The sequence below is a fragment of the Belonocnema kinseyi genome, chromosome 9 (genome assembly GCF_010883055.1).
Source record: "Belonocnema kinseyi isolate 2016_QV_RU_SX_M_011 chromosome 9, B_treatae_v1, whole genome shotgun sequence".
In the NCBI taxonomy this organism is placed as follows: domain Eukaryota; kingdom Metazoa; phylum Arthropoda; class Insecta; order Hymenoptera; family Cynipidae; genus Belonocnema; species Belonocnema kinseyi.
The window spans coordinates 75,262,629-75,278,143 of record NC_046665.1 but is presented as its reverse complement, the minus strand read 5'-3'; the positions used below and the strand labels follow the sequence as shown (position 1 = coordinate 75,278,143).

Below are 15,515 nucleotides of genomic sequence, written 5' to 3'. Positions count from 1 at the left end.
AATTTTGCTTAACGCAACACAACTTAACTTAAGTGTTCCCGTTGTAACACAATAAAATTCATTTCATTGTACTACAGGTGGTTAAAAATTAAGACGCACATTTTTCATTTGAAGAAACTTAGGACTACAAGTAGAATTGACCCTATTTCAATTAACCTGACAATGTTTGTATCAATTAAAATGTAGAACTGTAACTTAAACATGCAAATGAATAAAAGTTTTATTCAAATTTTTTCTCTCTCTGCTTTTCTTAAACTTAAGGGATATATTTATACTATCTTTCGTGTTTACATTTTATCTTGCTTTTTATCGTAATTAAATTGATTTATAGACCTACTTCAGTCTATTTTCTTCCTGCTATAACGTGTCCTTTTTTCTTCGAAGGAACGATGCAAAGGGTTACGCTTACGTTTAAGATCAGTTTAATTGTGTTTCGTGAGGTTAGGTTAGGTTAGGCTAGGTTAGATTTATTTCTAGGTTAGACTCGAGTGGACTTATTCGATGTAGCACTCATTTGCTACTGGGGAAATATGCTTCCAGAGCTTTACGTGTAGTTTAATAAATTTCTGTTAATTCAGGTTAGGTGAGGTCAGTTTCAGTTGGGTAAAGTTATGTTAAATAAGTTGATATCAGGCAAGGGTTGATCCTTCACAGTTGTCGGCATGTTTTGAAGTGAAAATTTGCATCACTGGCATTATTTTGAAATTTATTTGCCTCAGTGCATGATTTTTCGTCATTTTTTGAGGTTATGGCTCAACCATGACGTGATGGGTGATTTTTGATACCGAATTTGAATTCAGTGCCCCAAAATCCATAGGAATACGTAGTCATTGTTACCAGATCCGCACACTGTTTTTTTGTCTGGCTGTGTTATGTTCAGGCACGAATTTAGGAATTCGCTGCCCCTGGCTATTCGTAAAATGCCGTCTTTTTTTGTATCATTTTCTTTATAAAAGAAAGTAATATTTAAAAATTTGCCGCCCCTAAAATTTTGAGCCCTGGGCCCTGGCCGGGGTAACACTCTATATTAAATCTACGCCTGATTATGTCATAACAACCTTATAATATCCGAACGCTAACCCATGTGTGCCCTTACTGTTTTGAGATCCACACCTTGTTCGCCGAAGAGGGCCATTCTTAGAAACTTGTCCATGAATATAATAAATAGACCCAAAGGCATAACGCATCTTTGTCTAAAACCTTGCATAATATCGAATCAGCCACTCAGTTTCCATCTACCCTTACACTCGCTTTGGTACCAGTATCTACAAGAGAACCAATATAAGAGCAGTTTCGGGTGTTGCCTCGCACTGGCCTATCGACTATATCAGTCTGTGGAAAACGTAAACAGTCTGTAGTAAACTGGTGGTGAAGCATTGTTGACACTGCCTGTGCTCTGAGAAATTGCGTAGGCAGCAGTTCTAGGAATGACTAAATCAGTCACTCTTATATTGGTGCTCTGGTGTATATTGCTTTTATTGCTTTTAGGAGCCATCTATTGACTCCGTACTCGTACAAGACTTCCCAAAGTTGACTTCTATCGACCTTGTCAAATGCTTTTTGCAGGTGAACAAATGCACAGAAAACTTTTTTCCTGCTTTGGAACTTTTTTTTGTGCGATCTGTCTTAGTTTGGAATTTCTATATATTTTCTTCTCTTATTTTCATTACCCTCCGAATAAGTATTTTCGACTATATGTCAATTACGGTCAAATAATTCTTTAAAGGACAAACTCTGTACTTTTACGCTCCTTCATATATGTTTTGAAATCAGTGTTTTGCTTCCTTGGAAGTGGTTTTGTATTTTTTCTCTTCTTCTGTTCTGATTTTATTTTAACTTCCCTTAATAAGAAGTTTAACTGTCCTTTTTTGTGTCTGTGATAATTTTAAGTCTATTTCTCTTCTCATCGATAAGATCCGTGATTTTCAATCTTCTGTCGTACACATTATTAAGAATTTAAATGTAAGGCAGTATATAGAACTCATTTTATGTCAGCAGCACGTTATGAAATATTATATTACCTCACTAGTATTTACAGACACGTATTTACGAGGAGTCAATGTTTGCTTGACCAGTTGTAAAACCCTGCTCGACCATGGTTTTTCAAGTCGTCCTGCAAACATTGAGCTCCACATGAAGAGACGTGTGTAAAACTCCGATTGATATACGATATTTGATATGAAATAGACATGACAAGCGCACTTTATGTTCCCGCGGAGCGGCAGTAAAATAGCACTTTATTGTACTGCGACGAGGGGCAAGTAAAGTGACAGCAAGGAGGAAGAAGTGAGTGAGAAGTGAAAGAAAAGTGAAAGAAAAGAGTGAGAGGAATTTATTTTAAACCTAAGTTTATCTGCGAAGTGGATTTTGGATTTCTAACGTCACCCGACGCGCGTGAGTATGCGGTACAATCAATCGCCGTTTTCCAGAAAAAGAGCTCTTATTCTGTCTATTTCAGATAAAGTATCGTATGCACCACGACAGTAAATTTGTTTTACACTAGGATGCAGTTTTACTGACCTCACCTTCGGCTCGGACGTTAAATTCTGCATCCTCGTATAAAGTTCAACTTTACTGCCTAGATACATAATCTACTATTATTTGAAATCAGCATTTTATGAGACTGCAGGCCCGTCTGAAAAGTGAGTCGTAAAAACATATGACTAACGTGGTAGCCATCCGCTCGGGCTGTGATTTCTAATCGAAACAGTACGGTTAGAGAAAACATTGTGCGTTACTCAGTGGCCGTTTATGGAACTATTTCTTACACTTGTCGGTAAATTTCAAGATATTTTATGTAGGTTTAAGGTAATTTTCAAGAATTCAATTTCCTAAGTTAGAGACCATATCTCTAGCTTATTTTCTAAGTTTCCATTCTAAGTCAAATTTTCCATGAAAGCACTGCCAGGCCACTATTTTTTTAGGACAGAACTGTATATAAACACTTTTTCACTGCTTGTATAAACTTTTGGGTAATTTTATGCGTTATAATTCATCAAAAAGCATTGTATTTGAATAAATGAATATCGTATATGAATTCTAAGTTTTTAAATTAAATTTTATATTGCTTTTGTTTTAAATTAGGATAATTTTGATTTGAATTGTTCAACATTTTACAATGTTCTTGCAAAGTGAAAACTTTAAAAGTTGAATAAATTAATAACTTCAATTATTTATAAGTTAAACCTTTAAAATTACATTATAATCATAATGATATTTGGAAAAATTACAGATTGATCACAGAAATGTAATCAGAAATATTCCTCAAATTTCGCACACACACACCCTAGTTTAAAGCACAACACAAAACACAAAACCTAGTTTAAAAGCAATTCAATTGAAAAAATTCCAACTAAGAAAAAGAACCATTTTTGAATTTAAAGAAGTATTTAACTGTTTATATTCAAAACTAAATAACTTAAAACTGAATTGTTTGAAATAGAGTGCCTTGAATAGTTAAAATTTCATACGATTAAATTTAAACTTTGAACGTCACAAATGTAATTGTTCTTTTTTGAAGTTGTTTACTTTGTTAGTAAAATTGTTCAATTTTGATGTATAAATAGCAATTATACAATTATTAATTTTCTAATATTCGCGTATGTTTAAGAGATACTTAGAATTTTTAAAAATATTCCAAGTTGATTTAAAACTTAAAAAGATTTCAAAGAATTTAAAACAGAATTTAAATTTTTGAAGACTACAATATAATTTTTTGATTCCATTGAAGGATTTTAAATATTTTAAAATAATAAAAACAAATTGCTCGAAATTCCTGTGAAAATAGCAAAAAATGTTTCATTTTGAAAAAAATAATTTTAAGAGAATATTTTGAATGTTAAACAAATTTTTGATGAGGAAATAAAAAATAAACTAATTATTAATTTTAAAAAACTCGAGTGAGTTTAAGAAATATATAAAGGTTTTGAGATGACTGAAAAATAATTTAAAACTTGAAAGGATTTGAATTTTATTTTTAGATTAAATTTTTGAAGATTTTAAACAAAAAATTTAGAAGGTTTTTGAGCATTTTAATAAGTTTCAAAGGGCATTTTTTTTAAACTTTGAAGGATTTTTAGATAATTTTATAAAAATGTTGATTAATTTTCATAAAAATTTAGAAGTTTGGTAAAAATTTCAGAAATAATTTGAAATTTTAGCTTATTCCAAGAAGGTTCAAGCAAAATGTAGAGCTTAAGAAAATTGTAAGCGTTTTAAGAATTTTGAAAGGTTTAAAGATAATACAACAATTTTCTTAAGATACCTGGGAAGATTTAATACAATTTTTTAATTTTATTAAATAGTTTTAAAAGAATATTTAAAAAGATTTCAAAAGAAACACAGGTTTTGGTAAGTGAATAACAATTGAAAAACTGTTAATTTCTTACGACTTAAAATTAAATTAATTTATATTCTAATATAAAAATTTTTCAGTTAAAAAAATTATAATCGTTCATTTTTTATTGTTCCTCAATTGAATATGATAGCTACGATAACAATTTAAAATCTTCAAACTGTTCAACTTTTAAAAGTATAAATTTTTTAATTTCACAACTTAACGGCATTTAATTTAAAATTGTTCACTTAAAATGTGTAAATTATATGTAAATTACTGAGCGTTTTAATAAAAAATTTTAAACGTTAATTTAAAAAATAAAAAATTCAAAATGGTTTCTGTATGAGTTTTTTAATTTGAATTTAAGTTTTTATAGCTTCAAATGAAAACATTTTTAGATTTAAGAGTTCGAATTATAGCCAAGAGTTCGAATTATAGCCAATTTTTTATATGTATAGTTTTTAGTAGTCAACAGTATTCGCACACTCCCTACTCGTTACGCAAATAAACTGTAGAGGGCCATGCGAGGCGATTCGCTGGCGATTTCGGAATAGTTTAAGAGATTTTTACTGATTTCACTTGATTTTCGTTTATTTCAAAAGATCCACTCAGACACTGCTGATTTCAGATCATGTCACAAAGTATTATGCTTGTTACATTTGATTTCATACCGATTTCAAACGATAAAACCCCTTGATAGGAGAGTGAATGACCCCTTGGAAATAACTTATTTGAAATATTCTTTGAAATACTGTGAAATTGCTGAATTCTTACGACGAAATTCTGAAATATGAAGATATTTTTCTCATGCTGTAAAAATAAAAAAAAAATTGAATGCAACTATTTTTCGTTGAATTCATGAATTTCGTACAAAATACAAATGTTCTTTTCATTCTAATTCTATTTAAATCTAAACAAATTAAATCTAATTGATTTATTTGAAGGAATATCATATCGGAAAAATCGGGAATATTCAGTTTCCAAAGTGATTTGAATACCAATTACCTTCATTATTAATGATAATTAATAATAATATAATAATAATGGTGCAAAGCGCGATTGCCATTTATAAAATAATGTATTACTTTATTTTGATGCTGAACAGTTTATTTCAGTAAGTTAAAAAATGAATTTATATTTTCGTCAATAAACTTTGCGAACTTAAGTTACTTGAAACTGAAAAATTGTATAAATTTGACGAATTCTTGTTTTTGTGAACAAATTTTTCACTTCTCTTACATAAAATACCGAATTATCATGATCTCGGTATCTTTTTTAGAATTAAGAAAATCCCTTTACCGTACATTTTATAAAAATCAGTTAAATATTATAATTATACTTTCATACCAATTTTAGAAGTGATTAATTAAATCCACCGTAAAAGCTTACCTGAAACAAACAAAAAAATAAAAAATTAATAATCAGTCAAACTGATCGAATATTTTTTCATATCCATACATATATTAATGAAAATCAAGTACAATATTTTCTTAATTGTTTCTATTTAAAATAATCAGAGTAAGAACAAAATAGTATAAAAATTTAAAAAATGGAAATTCGGCCTTTCAAAATGAAATTTATAAGAAATTTACATTGGCAGAGATTTGTGCAATCATTATTAAATGTATTTAATTCATTCTATTATCCTAATTGATTATTTTATTTGTTGAGTGAGTTATGCACTCTTCACATAAAAGAAAACAATGATAAAAGGTTTATAAGAAGGGTGACATAGATTACATGCATTTCATATGTGCCAATTCTGTATGAACGACTGTGTAGACTCAGATAGAGATCTGCATCGTTGGAGTTAGTGGTTCTTGAAGTAGTCAAGAGAGAGCAGTCAAGAGGCTATTTGAAGTTAAATTCGATATATCTGTGTCACGCTACATATCTAACACTAAAAAGTACATTTCCAGAATTGACACCTCAATCTTGTTTCCTTCGTTGAAATTTTAATTTTCAAATATAAATGAAATTTTCTGTACTTTAAACCGCAAACTAAAACTGAATAAACTGCATAAAAACAAAACTTAAAAAGGTCCAAAAAGATACACTTTTCTTATGGATTTACATTAAATTAGCATGGTAGCCAAAAAAATACATTTTTAACAGTGCCTGATTTTCTCCCGTTTTTGTCTTGACCAGTTTTTTATTTTCCCTAACCATTATCATTACACCTAATGACCACCCTGGCGGACCGCATGAACCGAAGAGAGCCTATACAAAGCACCCGTATTCGCAATACTTTGTCTTGCAACTTGTCGGTAACTTTAAGGATTTTTGTCTGGATGCTAGCGTCACGCAGTGGAAACCTCAGGCAACAACGCTGCGATGCAAGTTAGAGAGAAGTTTATTTTTAAACTTCGCGCGCAACATACTATTTGAGCTATTATGGATGCACTTGAAGTCACTTTCAGCAGAAGTTAATTACATTTTTTTACATTTTTTTACATTTTTAACGCTGCAAAAAAATATTGCGATTACTCCATGAGTTTCTAATAGAAAATTTAACGTAGAATCAGAATTTCAACACTCTAAAAGTTGACCTTGCGGTTTTTTTGAGATTTTAAAAAAGAAACCGAATGGGGATCCAATGGGGTCTTTACGGGTACTTTGTAGAGGCTCCATTCGGTTCCTTTGGTCCGCCAGGGCAATTATAATGCGACTAAATCTTTTTTTAATTTAAAAGAATTAGAAAGAATTCGACATTTTTAAGAACTCAAGGTGATTTTGAACGAATTTCAGATAAATGCTTACGACGTTAAAACAGTTTAACTTAAGTTAAAAATAAATCAACTGAATTAAAAAAAAAATTTTTTAACTAAACTGATTTCAGTCCTGGATTTAAATGGAACTGGATTTATTTAAATTTAATTTATTTCTAAAACAGAACTGGATTTATGGAAATAACATGAAAGATTTTAAAATCCCTTAAAATCATTGAAATCCTCCGAAATATTGCAAAAACCCTTAGAATTCTTTAAGATGTCTCGAAGCCTTATGTCTCCAGTAAAATCGCTCTATTTATCAATTTTTTTCAAGTTTAAAACAATTAAAATCCAAGAAAAACTATTTATTTTTGTTTGCTCTTGAAAATGCCTCGAAACATATAAAAAAACCCTTATTTATTAAAAATTCTTTGACATCTCTTATATTATTGGAATCAATAAAAGATTCTTTAGAATCGTTCAAAGTTTCTTAAAATATTTCTAAACATTTGCAATCTTTTTAAATCCCTTGAAACTTTCTAACGCTCTTGAAAACGTCTTGAAATCTTTTAAACTACCATAAAATATTTGCAATCCTTTGGAACAGTATTAAAATATTGAAAGCATCTGAAAATTCCTTGGAATATTTTAAAATAGACTCCAATATTTGGGAATCCCTTGAACTTGAAACACTAATAATCTTTTATTCGGATAATCTTTTCAACTCTTCAATCTATAAAAGTTTAAATTTAAATTTTTTAAAGTTTGTATGGCCTTTAATTTAAGATTGTTTATAATATACAGCCTTCCATTTTATACGTATAAATGATGGAGCATTTAAATAACAATAAGCAGGAAAATTGACTAAAAACAAAATAAATAGTTGTAAAAATAATGCAGAAAAAAAGCACAAAAAATATTTATGAGCCGGACTTTTATGCTGGCATTAATAGACAAAGTATTGCCTGCATTATGTTTTTGTTAGTTAATTGGAAATATTTCCCAACTTCTGATTGGCTGATAATAAATGGACGACATTAAACTGGTCACATGAATTTACTATTGAAATGTACAATTAGTTCTTGGTGTAATCATAATAATTTTACGCAGAACAAAATTCTGATTCAAATCTATGTCTACAGCAACAGAAAAAACTGAGGGTAAGAAACTTACAGTGGTGACTCGAAGCCGGAAAAATCTTTGAGTCACAACGGTGAGTTTACGTCAAACGCAGTTACCCTGCTGGCTGTTACCCCAATTCGCGCATTACATGCAACGTTTATCCCCGCAGATTTTTCTGTGCAATTTTCGGGATCTGTTTATGAACTCTAATATTTTTCAAGATGTACAAAAATCTCAGAAAATTCAGGGATTTTCCGATTCGTGAGACACCCTTAATTTTTCAGTTAAAAAATCGAAGATTAGTCGACGGACTTGGATATTTATTCTTGACACACCTTGAGCTAAGAGAAAGGAGCCAAATTTGGAATTGGAAACGTTAGAAAAAGATTTAAAAAAGAGAGGGTTAAAAAAGGGGAATCACATGAGACGCTATATAATTGTGTCCTGTAGGTATTAAGAAGTTCACGGAGTGGCCAACCTCGATTGAACGGCACCGATTGAAACTCCATGCTAGGGAAGGTGTCGAGTGCGGGAAGGTGTCGAGTGCATTTGTTGAGGCATGACGTGAATGGTCGAGCAGACAGGCTTGGAGGGTTGGAAAAACCAGGGTGTTTCCCAAGGAGCTTCCTTGACTTTAAGAAAATAAGACAAAGGCCTGCCAATCAAAAGCCTGATTCGGAACGGCGATCACGCGCGGCAACCCGTCCAACTTTGCCGACTAATCAGAAAAATCTACACTTTGCCGGGCTTATTGAATCGTAACCTCCCCCTCCCAATGCACTCTTTTCATCACCGCCAATGACGTTTCCACTTTTTATACCTTCTTAAAATAGAAAAATCAGTGACCTATCCAACCCAAAAAATGTTTACCCTAAACGAACTGGCAAGGACTGGCACTGAATGTATAAAATTCTCTCTGATATTGAGACTAGCTTGAAAATCGTATTTTAAAACGGAGTCGGCGAAAACATGCTGAGCAATGGAAACATTTTGCATTATTATTCAGTACGTGCCTCCTCATCTACGACCCAAGAGAGATTTATGTGTAAACATCTTCGATAAATGTTAAGTTAAACTAAAATTTTAGGTGACACAAGGCATTTAACGCTGATACTAGCTTTATCCTTCATATCAATTTCGAAAATTACACATCAAGCTTGTGATCAATTAGTGCAGAACTCTGAGTTCGACTTGAATTGCCCCCAATCAAGATATATTGAAGTCGAAAAGGTCGACTTGAGCATGTCTCAGTTTTGAGACGGAGCCAGACTTCAATTTATGTCTTGAAGGCAAGTTTTTATGCCTTGAAGACTTAAATTTATCTCTTGAGTCGAATTTGTATGACTTATTTACGGATTGTTATTTGCATTATACTTGTTTGACGATGATACCGAAATTGTTGTTTGTTTTTACGTATTTCTAACAGACTTAGGAGATCCTTCTAGAAAGTTACCATTTTCATTGTTTTGTAGAAAATTCTGAATTTTCAATTTTCAATTTTCAATCTCAGCCAAGACAAGGTTCGTCTTGAGTCAAGTAAACGTCGTTTTACCTGTCGCGGCCATAACAGTAAGACGAAGGCCTATGTCTCGACTCAGTCTTGAGACACAGTCAGACATCGATGTCTTGGAGACAACCTCAAGACATAACCAAGTCGAACTAAAGTCGAAGCATTTTCACTCGGGCAATCATAACTCTTGCCTCTCTCTACTCATCCCATGCATAATAGGTCTAACAATAGAGGAGCTTAAATTGTTTACTCTCCATATCGCAGTGAAAGATGCTTAGACATGAGAAAATGTTTTTAAAACAAGAGAAATAGGGCGATTTTTCACGAAAATAGGGGCATAATAGGCGAATAAATCATTTAAAAATAAATCATTGAGTTACCGTATTCCCAAGAATTTAAGTTGAACTACTTTGTATTTTTCACAAAATAGTTGAAATTAAAACCAAAAAAGATTAATTTTTTACTAAAAGAAGTGAATTTTCAAACCAACAAGACCAATTTTCAACGAAAGAGTTGAGTTTGCAAGCTATAGAGTTGATTTCTTTCTAAAATATTGTATTTTTAAACCCGAAAAGACGAATTTACAATAAAAGAAGTTTACTTCCAACGAAGGAAAACGAATTTTACATCAAAAAGTTAAATTTTTTAACTGATAGTTGAATTCTCAACCTTAAAAGATCAAAGTTTAAATCCAAAAGACGAATTTTAAAGAAAAGAGTTGGAGCTTAAATCAAGAAAGATTTTTCAGTCAAGAAGAAGAAAAAAACTCCAAATAGTTGTATTTTCAAGCCCAAATGAAGAATTTTTAACAAAAATATTGAATTTGAATTTGAAGTAAAGAGTTCAATTGATATCAACCAGTTAAAATTTCAAACCAAATAAACGAATTTTGTACAGAGCAGTTTAATTTGTAACAAGAGAATTTGAATTTTAAAAAAACCTTAATTTTTAACCAAATAGTTGAATTTCTAACCCAAAAAAATTAATTTTCCACTAAAAAATATCAATTTTTAACCAAAATAAGAATCGTTATACTTTCAGTTTGAAAAAAACTAATTCTCAACCAAAATAAGAACGAATTTTCAGAACAAAAATGAATTTTTAACAAAGTAGCTCACATTTCAACCGTCCTATGTTCTTTCAAAAATGGCCAAAAACCCTGATTTCCTTACAAACTTTCCCCTCTATTTACTCAAAAGCGGTGAATTGTTCGTAATACAACTTTTTTCTCCTCCATTCAGCAACTAATAATCTAGAAAAAATTCTCAGGTTTTAATTAAATTAAGAAATAAATTTGTAATTACCGCTCAAAGTAGTAAAAACGGGCATCCCAGCTTCATAAAAAAGCTATCTCGGCACTGTTTATCTTTTTCAATCCAACGCTTTTTGCTTTCATTCAGCAAATAATAAAACACAAATCAATTTTTCCGTTTTTAATTAAAATGAAAATCAGATTTTATAGAACGTTTTGGAAAATTTCTTAAAAACGGGGGGATAGAGGGGAATAGGAAAATGAGTTTAAAATTTGTGGTATTGTCTCTTGTCGATTTAGAAAATAATCAGAAAAAGTAAAAATGCAACACAGAAAAAACTAGAGTTTCTATCAGATTCAATTTTTGGTTCATAAGGAGCTGCAATAAAAAGGAAGCCCTCTTGCTGAAAAGGAAACCGAAACGATGAATATGTTCCAAAGAAGACCTCCAATTGGACCTTAAAAGGAAACCAATTTTAATAGAAACTTCCAAAGAATATATTTTTTACTTTGCCCACTTAGACATTTGATCTACACTCCATGTTCCCATAGAAGTCGGTCCGATTTGGTAATTCCTAGAACTGCTGGCCCACGCAGTTTCTTAGAGGGCAGGCGAGAGACGGTTGCGAGTCTCGCCTCGAAAGGTCCTCAGTCCGCGTGTACTCAGTCGAGTATATTGCTCAATATTATGCATTCAAATTGGAAGCTGTTTACGTGGCCCTGACAGTTTACGTTTCGAGGGTACCGATTTAGTAACAAGGCCAGTGCGAGGCAACTCCGGAAACAGTTATTATATGGGACTTGAAGTGTACTTAATAACACAACTTTTACGTTAAAGCAAACACGTAATAGAACTCTGAGAACATAATTCCATGAAAAGACTTAAACTACAAAAAATAAACGCAAGTAGAATAGATATAATGCCTTAATATCTATTATTTGCAAGTTATACAGCAAACGTGGATACATCAAGGCCTATTAACATGCCATATCTTTGCTTTTTCCGACAAATTCTGTAAATCTCTAACTCACCAACCCCAGTTTGCAAGCAGTTGGTTTGTAAATGCGCCTTCAGGTTGTTCTATTTAATTGTTCTCCAAAGGAACCCTTTTAGGTATCCACAGTATGTTTCTATTGGAATTCGAGTTCTAAAAGACACCAACTTTTTTATTTAAGCCGCAACTTTAGCGAACTTTCCGTTTATTTTGTGGAGCAGCAAGTCCTAACGAAAGACTTTCTTGATTTTGGACAAGGTTCAGAAACTAATCGTGAATTTCATCGAGAGCAACTGTCGTCGAAGCAGTTCTCGTTTACGAGTGCTTCGAATTTCGAATGCGGAGGAGGGATGAGGCGCTCTTGGTGGTCAGCCAGGCCAAAAGGCCACTTGCCGAACGGTGTCAAATCGGCAATACGAATGAGAGTGGGTTGGTTCTCTGCTCAAAAGCAGAGAATACCGAGTAGTATTAGATGGCTCAAAGCCAAGAGCTTCCTTCTTACGGTCTTGCGAACCTCTTTATTCTCCGCCCTTTTCCACACTACACCACACCACTCCACCCACCCCTTTTTCACCCACAACATACCCTCAGAGTCTCGACAATATCACCGCCCTTGCTCCGGACTTCACCGATATATTACACCGGATTGCCTACTTAACGCGATGCCCATTTCAAAAGAATGCCTACTTGGAGACGCAAATGGCATCCCGGTCTTGCGAACTTTGTTCAACTTCAACTCTGCGGTTAACGCTTATTTTCTCGAGTTTATCTCGTCGGTATCAAATTTTATTTCTGTGCTTAAATAACGGTTTTGCATATTACGGCTATCATTGCTCTGAAGCTGAGAGATAAAAAAATTAATTTATACGTAGGTGATGAAGCACACTGGAAAAAAGTATTACAAAAAGCAATTAAAAAAAATGTATTTCGACTTGTTTAAATGACAAGATTCTATCCCGAAACATGCACATCAGAGCCTAACGGAAAAAATAAAGTTCTTCATTGGTAGTTCTATAAGGGATGAAAACTTTCTTGTACGTTTCAACAACACTTCCCCAAAGTTTCATTAAAAACAAAATTTCTTCAGTCTACGTTTAGAAACTCGCAATTTATTTCATCGTCAAATAAAAAACGATTTGTCACTTTCAGACATTTTCTGGTAATTTAAGTTCGTAAATATTATTTTAATTTCAATCTTCTTCATATAATATTGTTAAAATATGGAAGTGTCTACGCAAACCAAAAAAAATCGAGCTATATGTAGAGAAATTCTGATACAAATATAGCTCCTTATCCATCTCCGCTTATTTGTACCGAATAAATCTGCCTGCTTGTACCGAAATTTCGGTACACGTAGCCATGGCCTTAAAATAAATTGAAAATGTATTTTCGACAACATAAATAGCGAAATTAGTGGTCAAGTAGTCGAGAAAATTGATATAACTAAGGAAATAGCGAAAAAGTCGACTTTTTAATATCTTTTATATTTCAAGGTCGTAGAGTCAGGGTAAAAATATAGTAATGGCATATTGGAACATCAAAAGGTTCTAATTCGGGATGTGCAAATTAAAACAGGAAGACCGCAAAACTTCATTTTCAACAGTCACTGACTTTTCCTGACTTTTCTCTGACTTAATTTTTTTTTTCGATGAACATTAATATTTAAATCCCAATTTTCTATTCATGTGAAATTTAAAAATACACAGCACCTTTTATGAATGGAATTACACAATTTTAAATTTATATTTGTTACGGTTGCCGCAGCTTAATTTATTTTAAGAAAAGTTGCAAAGATATACTTTTGAATTCAGGGTGGCCGTTTTAATCAAAGAAAAAATCCCAGGTTTTTTTATCGGTTCGCAAACATTTTTCACGGTCAATGAAATTTAAAGAATCGAACACTAAATCTAAAAATTGGTTCCATTCGACGTAATAAAAACTGAACTACAAAGGAAAGCACTCAAAGTGAAACTCTTGAATTTTTAACTTTGAAAATTCAAGTTTAAAGGTTGTTCAATTCAATAATTCTGTACTCAGAATATCCTTAATTTACATGTATAAAATGGAAGCTACTAACACTTTCAGTTCCAAAAATGTAAATTCACGTTGTAATTTGCAATTCTCTAAATTAAAGAATCAATAAATGAATCTGAAAATATTCTAAATGATACCATTTTAAGCAGTTTTAAATTTTAATTTCAGCTTAGAATTGATGAAAAATGGAAAAATCCCTGTTTAAACCCGGAATTTTAATTCTTTTTGAAAAATTTCCTGTTCAAATCCAGAATTTTAATTCTTTTAGAAAATTCTTCATTTCAATTAATTGCAAGAATTAGATTTTTTTTAAATTCCCTGTTCCAATTCATAATTTAAATTTTTTTCTAAAATAACCTGTTTCAACAAAGAACAATAATTTTGTTTGAAAAACTCAATTTGCCATTGTAAATTGTTATTCTCCTGGATAAATTACAGTTCCAACTCAGAATTGGTTAAAATTGAAAATTCCATGTTCAAATCCGGAATTTTAATACTCTTCGAAAATTTCCCGTTTCAATTAAGAATTAGAATTTTTTTAACATTCTATTAAAAAATGCCCTATTCCAGCTCGGAATTCAATTAAATTTTAACATTCCCAGTTCTAAACAAAATTATAATTTTTTTTTATAAATACCAGCTTTAACTCAGAATTGGTGAAAATTTGAAAAATATTCCCTGCTTCAGCTCAGAATTAGAATTCTTCGGAAAAATTTCCTGTTCGAATTCAGAATTTTGTTCTTTTTCGAAAATTTTCAGTACCAGCTCAAAATTGGTTAAAATTAGAAAATTCCCGTTTCCAAGTCAGCATTATTATTATTCTGGATGAATTCCAGTTCCAACTAGAAATTCGTAAAATATTGAGAATTCCCTTTTCAAATTAAAAGTTAAATGATTTTTATTTTAAATAGTTTAAAAATCCTTAAAATGCTTCGAAATTTTATTTTGAGATCTTGATGTATTTACACGTTGTTTCAAATGTTTTAAACTTAAAAATATTATGAAATGTTTTTCAGAACTTCTAAATATCTTTTTATATTATTTAAATGTCAAATAATTCCTGAAAATAGAAAATCATTTTCAATTTTCCTAGCAATCTTAAAAAATTTTATTCTTTTGAAGCCTGTTAGAATGTTTAAAAAGCTTCTAAATTTTTTGTTCGAAATCTGTTAAAATCTACTTTTTGTTTTAAATTAGGCATTTTGCATTTTTCTAAATCTTCTAAATATCTCTTCAACTTACTCGATTTTTTCTTAAGGAGAAGTCGACGAAATTCATAAAAATTAAAAATGGATTGAAAAAAAATTGAATTGAACAAAGTTCAGAAATATGAACATATTCATTGAATGCAGTAAGTTTAAAATGAGTTTAGAAAATTTCCAGAAAATTCAAAAGATCCCAACGAAGAGCTATGGAATTCAAAGTAGGTTTAAAAGATTTTAAGATGAACAAAACAAAATTTAAAATAATGATAATAAATCTTTATAATATCTTTGTAAGTTAATTGAAGTTCACTGGAATGCAACGCAGGATAATTGCCAATTTATACCAATCA

At 31.3% G+C, this 15,515-nt stretch overlaps 1 protein-coding gene across 1 annotated transcript in view; it reads right to left on the bottom strand.

Annotated features, from left to right (window-relative positions):
- LOC117180829 (E3 ubiquitin-protein ligase MIB1-like) overlaps positions 1 to 12,131 on the bottom strand; it is an 87,001-nt gene extending 74,870 nt beyond the window's left edge. The window contains exon 1 of the mRNA XM_033373354.1: positions 11,968 to 12,131. The gene's annotated coding sequence lies outside the window, so the exon portion shown is untranslated. The remainder of the gene's footprint in view (positions 1 to 11,967) is intronic.
- Between the last annotated feature and the right edge of the window lie 3,384 nt (positions 12,132 to 15,515).